A 9554-nucleotide genomic window follows, 5' to 3' on the forward strand; every position below is an offset into this window, starting at 1 on the left:
ATTGTTTTTATACATGAGAATGCAATTTCAATGTATTACATGCACTCATTGTACTATTTGGGAACGTGTAATCAAGCGTAATGCATCTCCTGACATACTGCAAGCCGATTGGGGTCACTCGAGGTGACTGTAACTGCCTCAAATGTTTGGCCCTGGCAATGCCCTACAGTCTACAGCACATGCACATACATTAAACCGATTTATTTTCTCAACAAATTCGTTTATTTTAATGTCTGCTGCAGTTAAGAGACTATGAATAAAAAGAACATGAGACTCGAAGATGGCATGGCCTTGATTTTAAATTACTGTTCAAATCTAGGCCATGCCATAGGCATACAATAGTCTATTCCTGCCCACGAAGTCACAGGCGTTTTGTCCACTTGATATCAGCCTGCTCACTCAGGCAATGCATTGTAGAAGTACCCAGTCACATTCACAACTGAACTTCTTTCATGGAGATTTCAACTCAGAGAATGTGTCCAATCCACATATTTTGCCTTTTCTGGAATGTTATAGTTAAACTTATCTCCTTCATAGGTGAAGTCACCTCAGTTTAAAAGGCCCGACCCAGACAGCATTGCTCGGGCTGAACGATTCATCGATTTCAAATCGAAATCGCAATTTCAAACAATGCGATTAGCAAATCGCAAAGGCTGCGATTTTTTGCGATTTTAAAAGTCCTATTACTTTCTTATTGGAATTGTTTTATTGTTTATTATTATTATAAATGCATTTATTTAACTTAACAATTGTTCTATGTTTGATTGTTCTATTATAATTAAAACATTTAGAAAAACATGTTGGAAGCAATTAATATATTTTAAGTTCTCATCTTTGCATTAGCAGTTCATATTTTGATGGTATAATGTGGTAATGCTCCATCACATGTTTTTAATCTATTACACAGTGAATATTGAACTGAAGCTTGACTTAAAACATTTTAATTGCAAATCAAATCGCAATCGCAATATCTGTCAGAAAAATCGCAATTAGATATTTTCCCCAAATCGTTCAGCCCTAAGCAGTGCCACCCTTACATACACAGGGCACCTACTGCCCCGTAAATTAATCCACTTTGTAATTTATATACAAATAAAAAATGACCGATTACAACGTAGTGAAATAACGTATTTAAATGTAAATTATACCACTGCCCAAATTACACCACAGAGATACTTCTCGAGTTCCTTTACATTCAACACATTTTCACCTTCAGAGCTGCAAGGAGACTGATTTTATAAACATTAACATTGAAATCATGCCTTACAGCACAGCGAATGGTCATGACTTTGAGATTCTCAACTGGCTAAGTTGGGAACGTGATTGTATCTTGAGGCTGGATGGCCCAGATTTGAATTCCTGTTCAGTGGTGGCGGTTTAGAGCCGGGGCATTGTCTCCTGAAGCCACCGAGCCATCTCGGCTTCTGTCAGTTTTGACGGATTGTCATTGCTGGCAAATTGCACGGCGGCGCTAATGCACAGCCGTTGAAATCGCAGCGGGTGGGAAGCGGTGTGTGTGTGTGGAATAAAGGGTGTGCGTGGGTCTGCATTTCAAGCCATCCACGTTTGCTCCAGGGAGCACGTAAATCAGAATCTGAGATGTCTGGCAGTCTTTGGCTGACAGTATTTCTGGCAGACTGCTTTTCCTGATTGATATACGTTTACGTGTGTACGCTTACAATGCGGTATATTCTAGAGATGAGTTTCGGATTTAATTTGTTAGGATGTCAGATTTTGAGATTTCTGGGTTCCATTTTGGATTCGTTTAATATTTTTTGTCAGATTTACAAATACTCGACTTGAATGGCTCATTGGTTATGCACTACATTACATTAACCTCATGGCGAGACCCTGGGGTCCAAGAATAAACGGAAGTCAAAATCGTTATTAATTTAATTTATGGTGCGGATCATTCTGTTGCCGTGTCGTTCGTCCAAGCGCAGCGGTGAGGACGAATGCACTCCAAGCTCGGGTAGGGTATGGGCAGGATCTTAGGGGCCGTCCATAAATGACGTCACGCGATTTTGTACGATTTTTGACCCCCCCCCCCCTTCGTCACACGACGTCACAAAGTCAGACCCCCCCCTCAAATGACGTCACAAAGCTCTGCCCCCCACCCCACAAAAAATAAAACATGCTTCAAATCGCTTTAAACTATTGTCATTGTAGTGCGTATTTAATGTGGCGCTGCACTCTGATGTTGTAGGAGAAAACATTTATTAAAAAGTCTATTTAATTAAGTAGAACGTGTTGTCTATATTTATTTAAAGTTGCGCATTTTGATGTGACGTCACATTTCTCAAACCCCCCCCCCCATCGTCACACATCGTCACAAATGTCTACCCCCACCCCCCCAGGTGCGTGACGTCATTTATGATCGGCCCCTTATCCAAAGCTGCTCAGACTTAAGTCCTTTATTTATCATAATACAGTGAAGCTGCTCTCTTATCTTCATTATTGCCGTATTTGTGACCTACCAATGTCTGCAGCCACGATCAATCGATGACAATCCTATTACCTGCAGATATTTAACAGATGAGATGCGTTGCACCGTTAATTCCTCCTTTTTGATCATACTTCTCTTGTCCGCATGCATCTGTGCAGACAGGTTTTATTTTTGCGGTTAAACCATAGTCCCCACATACCGCTCGTATCAACGCGGATAAGAGGAGTGGCGACCCACTACTCTGTAGAGTAACATTGGTAGAAACGCTTGTTACAATATGAACAGCGCATTGAAAAGGCGTACTATTTTATGTACTGTTTACAAAGTGTGTTCACAAATCCACACTGAGAAACACGATGATTGACAGAGGGGTGTAAATTATTTTTCGGATAGTGCATTTAAATAGAGGTACTGCAGATAAGTAGTTTTCAGTTTTAAAAGCATAGTTTAAACAAGACAATACTTTCCACCATCCTTCAAACCCTTTGGTGAAAAAGAGCAAAGTTTTTGTTTACATTATAATTTCATGTTTATGCGAGAGCCGGAGCTTATGGGACTCCGGGGTCCAGCCATAAGGTTCAAATGTTATTTTAAATCTTTAAATATTAATCGTCCAGTCGGTAAGACAATATTTTTCATGTAAATAATTTAAGCAAATATGATATCACTTGTCAAATTGACATCACGTGGCGACACTTTTGACTGGAAATTCTTGGAAGTTATTCCATGGAAGTGATGTCAATCACCATATTACATGTTGGGAACTTTCCGATCAACCGAAATTGTGCATCTCGGTCCGAATTGTGGGGTGTGTCGGATTTAATTAAAGTATTGGGGACACATCCTGAAAACAGTCTTTCATGCAGCAACAGTGTATCAAATGAACTGCATTAAAACATATTTTTCACAATGTCTGTTTATATAGTGTATTGTCCATACACTGTATATTGTAAATTGTGTATTATACATACACAGTGTATGTATAATGTGTACTGTACACTGTGTATTGTAAACTGTGTATTGTACACTGTGTATTATACATTGTGTATTGTACATTGTGTATTATACATACACTGTGTATTGTACATTGTGTATTGTACATACACTGTATATTTTATATACACTGTGTGTAGCCGAGTGGCACGATATTTTTACTCAAATTAGGAAGATTGAAAGTTCAAGTGCTGGTATTGGATTAAAGCAGCCCATCATCCAGTAAATTATATTTTGTGCGCATTACTTTTATGCACATCGAGGCACCCACAATATTGAAAGTCAAGCCCTCTGTGTGTTTGTCTCTCGTCTCTGTGTATATCTGCTGGCTCTCAACATGTGCCCGTGTATTTACGTGTCTGGCTGCGCTGCTGCGTGTCTGTGTGCATCTCTGTTTCTGCCATTGTCTACGTGCCAGTGGTTCTCGACACCAAGGGCCAAAGAACTATGGTCCACTGCAGGGAGTCGTCTCCGTGGCAGCCCCACCTCTGTCATGAACGCCCCATCATCATCATTGTCCCCCTGCCGCCGCCGCCGCTGCTGCACATACACAGTAGCAGCAGCATGATCAGCGTCCAACCTCCACAGACTTTTCAGAGACACTTCAAAACCGATTTCCCCGAGCTCTCGACTGACACTGAGTTTGGCTCAGAGTGGCGGTCTTGTGTGTGTGTGATTACAATGCTGTTCCACGGAGCACATGCGCCACCACCTGGCTGTACTGCCAAAGCCACGGGTGGATTGTGGTGTGTGTTTGCTACAGCTGGGATATCCAATTAATTCAGCGATCGATTAATTGGCTCGATGACTCGACGAATAGCAGAACGTGAGCTATGCGGGGGGAGAATAGTCACCGTCTCTGGAAGAACCCGAACCAAGTGTGGTGAATCAGCGGTTGAACCCAGTTAAACTCAACTATTTATTTGTATCTTACCAGGTAAGGCCCACTGAGCTATGGAGTTCTATTTCAGAAGCGACCTGGCCACAAATGATAGCTCAATGAAGTGGCTTGTCATCGTGTGGACATTTATAGCAGCCAAATACTCTGAACGCGTGTTCATTCTAAATGTGGAGGAAAGAACCAGATCTGGAGAAAAATCCACGCGACCACGGGGAGATCACGCAAACTCCAAATATACCGGCGGCAGGGTCGGGATCGAACCCACGACATCCTGAATACCAGGCGAGGTAATTATCAAAATCAATTGAGTGTCCTTGTTGGCACGCGTGTTCTGCTACTGCTGACAGTTGTATTTGGGAGAATGTAATATTTCTCTGATGTTGAAGTTACGTGCAAAACTAGCTGCTACTGGCCAAGACTAATGAAAAAATCTATCGAAATTGAAAAATATTTCAATAATTTTAACCATTCGGATAGCTACCGCCTTAGTGCTGCGTGGAAGCGAATAATCAAATAATACATTATTTAAATGCATACTTATAAAGGGCAGCATACATCAATAGGGATTACCGTTGGTACGGCTATTTTAAAACACAATAGACAGGCAGGACAAGATCAAAGGGATCGCATAATGCACATGCATCATGTACGTTGACTCATTAATCCCCCCCCTCCCCCACTTTGCCCAAGAGCGCAGAAGCGTGGTCACCACATCTACGCCTCTACATAAGGAACGAAACAGGTGGACTTCTCCACAAATCTGACTGTCGCCTGATGAAGCTCGTTGTAATTACTGGCGAAACGTCGTACTCAGATTGTAAATGTTGTGGTATTGCATGTCAGGAATGACATCCTTCACAGATGGGATTAAATCACGGATTTTGTGTACTGTATTGAATCGGACCTGGATCTTGTGTTTGTTTAAGATTTGGAAATAGTTTTGGTAACACCTGCTATGTATGGCAAGGTGATGGTTTTGATTGGGTCCTCAGATGGTTGTCTCCAACCATGGGGAGACAACCATCTGGTACTCTGCAAACCTTCGAGCTTCCATCAAAGATTTGTCCATGAAGCCATCCAGACATATATAAACGCAGAGACAATTTCAACCGAGATGGGTATAAGTTGAGCAATCATTGGAAGGACGTTATTAACCAAGCTAAGTCATAACTTGCTGTGGTGCTTCCATTCTTCCCTGCCATTTGGCTGTTATCTCCGACTCTCTGAGTTGCATTGCCCTGTTAGGTCCCTCTGCATTAACGGGCTGGGGACTCACTAACATGTCCACCTCTGCTCCCTTAGCCTCGATGTACCGATGGTTCTGGCTGTGTGATGGGCTGTGTGTCTCACTGGCGCGACCACCGTTGCGGTGGTTCTCTTGCGTGGATGCGCTTGCCTCTCAGCGCAGTTGGCAGCACCGCAGCTTGTGTTACACACAGACATGACATTAACTTGCTAATCCCCCTAATCTCTCTGCCTATTCTCTCCCATCAACATAGTTAACACTGCTGCTGTGCGCATATGCGGGGACGGTGCTCTTGTGCGGCGACGGAAGCTCATTTCATGCTAATCTCTCTCCCTAATCTCTCTCTCCCTAATCTAATCTCCCCCATGAACACAACTGACGTGCTTGCGTCCGGGGATGGAATTCCTTTCCAGCTCAGACCCCGCCTGCTTGCCCTTCGCCACGTAAATAACCTCTTGTTGTAACAGCTCTCTCGCTGGTTCAGAAGTTCCACTGCTGGATTATTATAAATTCTTCCGCCTGAGGACGACCACTTGTGTTGCGATTGAAACGTCGTGATATATTATTTTTTATTTAAAAAAAATTCTACCTACGTGACTTTACCGAAAGAACCAACGAGTATGGCCTAATGTTATTGATCACAAACGAATCATGAGCATAATCAACCCTTGACTCAGCACTGGGCCCCATTATCATGTCTAGATGATTCCATTGGCTCCCAAGAACATCCATCAATAACACTACTTACATCAAAAGGCAACACACAATAGGCGACGTTAGGGCAACGGCCCTGCTTCTTGTAAAACTCGTCTTTATTTGATTGTCTCTTGACCCTGTGCTGTCTACTTTTACTGAGAGCGACTGTGCTGTGTAAATAATGCGGGTTGCAAAGGGAGGCGCACCATCTATGAAGAGCCGAAGCAAGGATGCCGTTCGTCTGGCTGATGGGTATGGAGCCCGCTGACCTCTGGATGGCAAGTGCAGTGTTCATCTTCTTGGTTCTTTCGGTAAAGTCGCGTGGAAGGGAAATAATAAAATAATAAAAATAAAACACAATACAAAAATTTATTTTATTATTTCCCTTCTACGTGACTTTACCGAAAGAACCCAGAATATGAATCCCTGCAGTCACGAAAGCTTTAAATCGAAAACGTGCAGTGTTGCTGACAATTAAAAACGAAACTGCAATTTTTTTTATTTTGCCAGGTTAGGCCTACTGAGCTATATAGCTCTTCGTCACAACATTTTTAGCAGCCAAATACTCTGAACGCACGATGTTGATTATAATTGTGGAGGGAAAATCCGGATGACCCGGAGAAAAATCCACACGTACACGGGGAGAGTGAGAGAGAGAACACCTGTAAACTCGCAATATGCAGGCGTCAGCGTCGGGATCGAACCCACGACCTCCTGTATACGAGGTAGTTCAGAAACAGAATATTTATTTATACTGGGGGAATCCGATGAGCTCTAAAGCTCTTTTTCACAGATGTCTAGTCGGGGCAGGGGTAAGAACTTTACAACAACAAACAATACAAGGACACGATATGAGTGTATAGTCCACGAAAGGTAATACAAATCATCCAAACATAGCAATACAACTAAACCATCCCCATCCTATGAGGCAAAGTCCACTGAGGGTGTGAGTGAGTTAACAGCTCGACACTGCAGTGGCCGCTCTCTACGTCTCTCACTTGAAGAGGTTCAAACAAACTCCGCTTAGTGCGGATGGACGTTTTCTGTACGTGTCTGTGCGAACCGGTAACCGTTAACTTTAAACGGGTTTCCACCCCAGTAACTATGGGGGGTGGTTGGGGAGGTGTGGGGGGGAGATGTGGTGGGGGAGGTGTGGGGGGGGAGGTGTGGGGTGGGGTGATGGGGGATGGTGGGGGAGGTGTGGGGGGTGATGTGGTGGGGGAGGTGTGGGGGGGAGGTGTGGGGGGGGGGAGGTGTAGGGTGGTGGGGGAGGTGTGGTGGGGGAGGTGTGGGGGGGAGGTGTGGGGGGAGGGGAGGTGTGGGGGGGGGAGGTGTGGGGTGGTGGGGGATGTGTGGGGGGGGGGAGGTGTGGGGGGTGATGGGGGTGATGGGGAGGTGTGGGGGGAGGTGTGGGAGTGATGGAGGGCGGTGGGGGAGGTGTGGGGGGTGATGGGGGGTGGTGGGGGAGGTGTAGGGGGTGATGGGGGTGGTGGGGGAGGTGTGGGGGGAGGTGTGGGGGGTGATGGGGGGGCGGTGGGGGAGGTGTGGGGGGGTGATGGGGGGTGATGGGGGAGGTGTGGGGGGGGTGATGGGGGGTGATGGGGGAGGTGTGGGGGGGGTGATGGGGGAGGTGTGGGGGTGATGGGGAGGTGTGGGGGGAGGTGTGGGGGGGGGAGGTGTGGGGTGGTGGGGGAGGTGTGGTGGGGGAGGTGTGGGGGGGAGGTGTGGGGGGAGGGGAGGTGTGGGGGGGGGGAGGTGTGGGGTGGTGGGGGATGTGGGGGGGGGAGGTGTGGGGGTGATGGGGGGTGATGGGGGAGGTGTGGGGGGAGGTGTGGGGAGTGATGGAGGGCGGTGGGGGAGGTGTGGGGGGTGATGGGGGGTGGTGGGGAGGTGTAGGGGGTGATGGGGGGTGGTGGGGGAGGTGTGGGGGAGGTGTGGGGGGAGGTGTGGGGGGTGATGGGGGGCGGTGGGGGAGGTGTGGGGGGGTGATGGGGGGTGATGGGGGAGGTGTGGGGGGGGTGATGGGGGGTGATGGGGGAGGTGTGGGGGGGGTGATGGGGAGGTGTGGGGGTGATGGGGGAGGTGTGGGGGGGGGTGATGGGGGAGGTGTGGGGGGGGTGATGGGGGAGGTGTGCGGGTGATGGGGGAGGTGTGGGGGGGGGTGATGGGGGGTGATGGGGGAGGTGTGGGGGGTGATGGGGGGAGGTGGGGGAGGTGTGGGGGGGGTGATGGGGGGGGTGATAGGGGAGGTGTGGGGGGGTGATGGGGGGTGATGGGGCGGTGTGGGGGGGGGTGATGGGGGGTGATGGGGGAGGTGTGGGGGGGGTGATGGGGGGTGATGGGGGAGGTGTGGGGGGTGATGGGGGAGGTGTGGGGGGGGGTGATGGGGGGTGATGGGGGAGGTGTGGGGAGGGTGATGGGGGGTGATGGGGGAGGTGTGGGGGGTGATGGGGGAGGTGTGGGGGGGGGGTGATGGGGGGTGATGGGGAGTGTGGGAGGTGATGGGGTGATGGGGAGGTGTGTTGGGGGTGATTGGGGAGGTGTGGGGGGTGATGGGGGTGGTGGGGAGGTGTGGGGGTGATGGGGGGTGATGGGGGAGGTGTGGGGGGGGTGATGGGGGGTGATGGGGGTGGTGGGGGAGGGTGGTGGGGGGAGGTGTGGGGGGGGAGGTGTGTGGGGGAGGTGTAGGGGGTGATGGGGAGGTGTGGGGGGGGTCATGGGGGGTGGTGGGGGAGGTGGGGGGGGAGTGGGGGATGGGGGGTGATAGGGGAGGTGTGGGGGGGGGTGATGGGGGGTGATGGGGGAGGTGTAGGGGGGTGATGGGGGAGGTGTAGGGGGGGGGGTGATGGGGGGTGATGGGGGAGGTGTAGGGGGGGTGATGGGGGGTGATGGGGGAGGTTTGGCGGGGGGGGGGTGATGGGGGGTGATGGGGGAGGTGTAGGGGGGGTGATGGGGGAGGTGTAGGGGGGGGGGTGATGGGGGGTGATGGGGGAGGTGTAGGGGGGGGTGATGGGGGGTGATGGGGGAGGTTTGGCGGGGGGGGGTGATGGGGGAGGTGTGGGGGGGGGGTGATGGGGGGTGATGGGGGGTGGTAGGAGAGGTATGGGGGGGGTAGTGGGGGATGGGGGGGGGGGCGACTACAATCCCTACCGCACTTAGGCTCCCGCCCGGCGCGGCCCCATTGGCCAGCGGAGCCGCCCTGGCGACCCTTCGAAACGCTCGCGCGCGATTGGTGCCGCGGAAAGCGGGCGACCAATGGGGAGGCGCGGGCA

Source organism: Lethenteron reissneri, chromosome 38 (assembly GCF_015708825.2).
Source record: "Lethenteron reissneri isolate LAM-NWPU_2019-01 chromosome 38, ASM1570882v1, whole genome shotgun sequence".
Classification (NCBI taxonomy): domain Eukaryota; kingdom Metazoa; phylum Chordata; class Hyperoartia; order Petromyzontiformes; family Petromyzontidae; genus Lethenteron; species Lethenteron reissneri.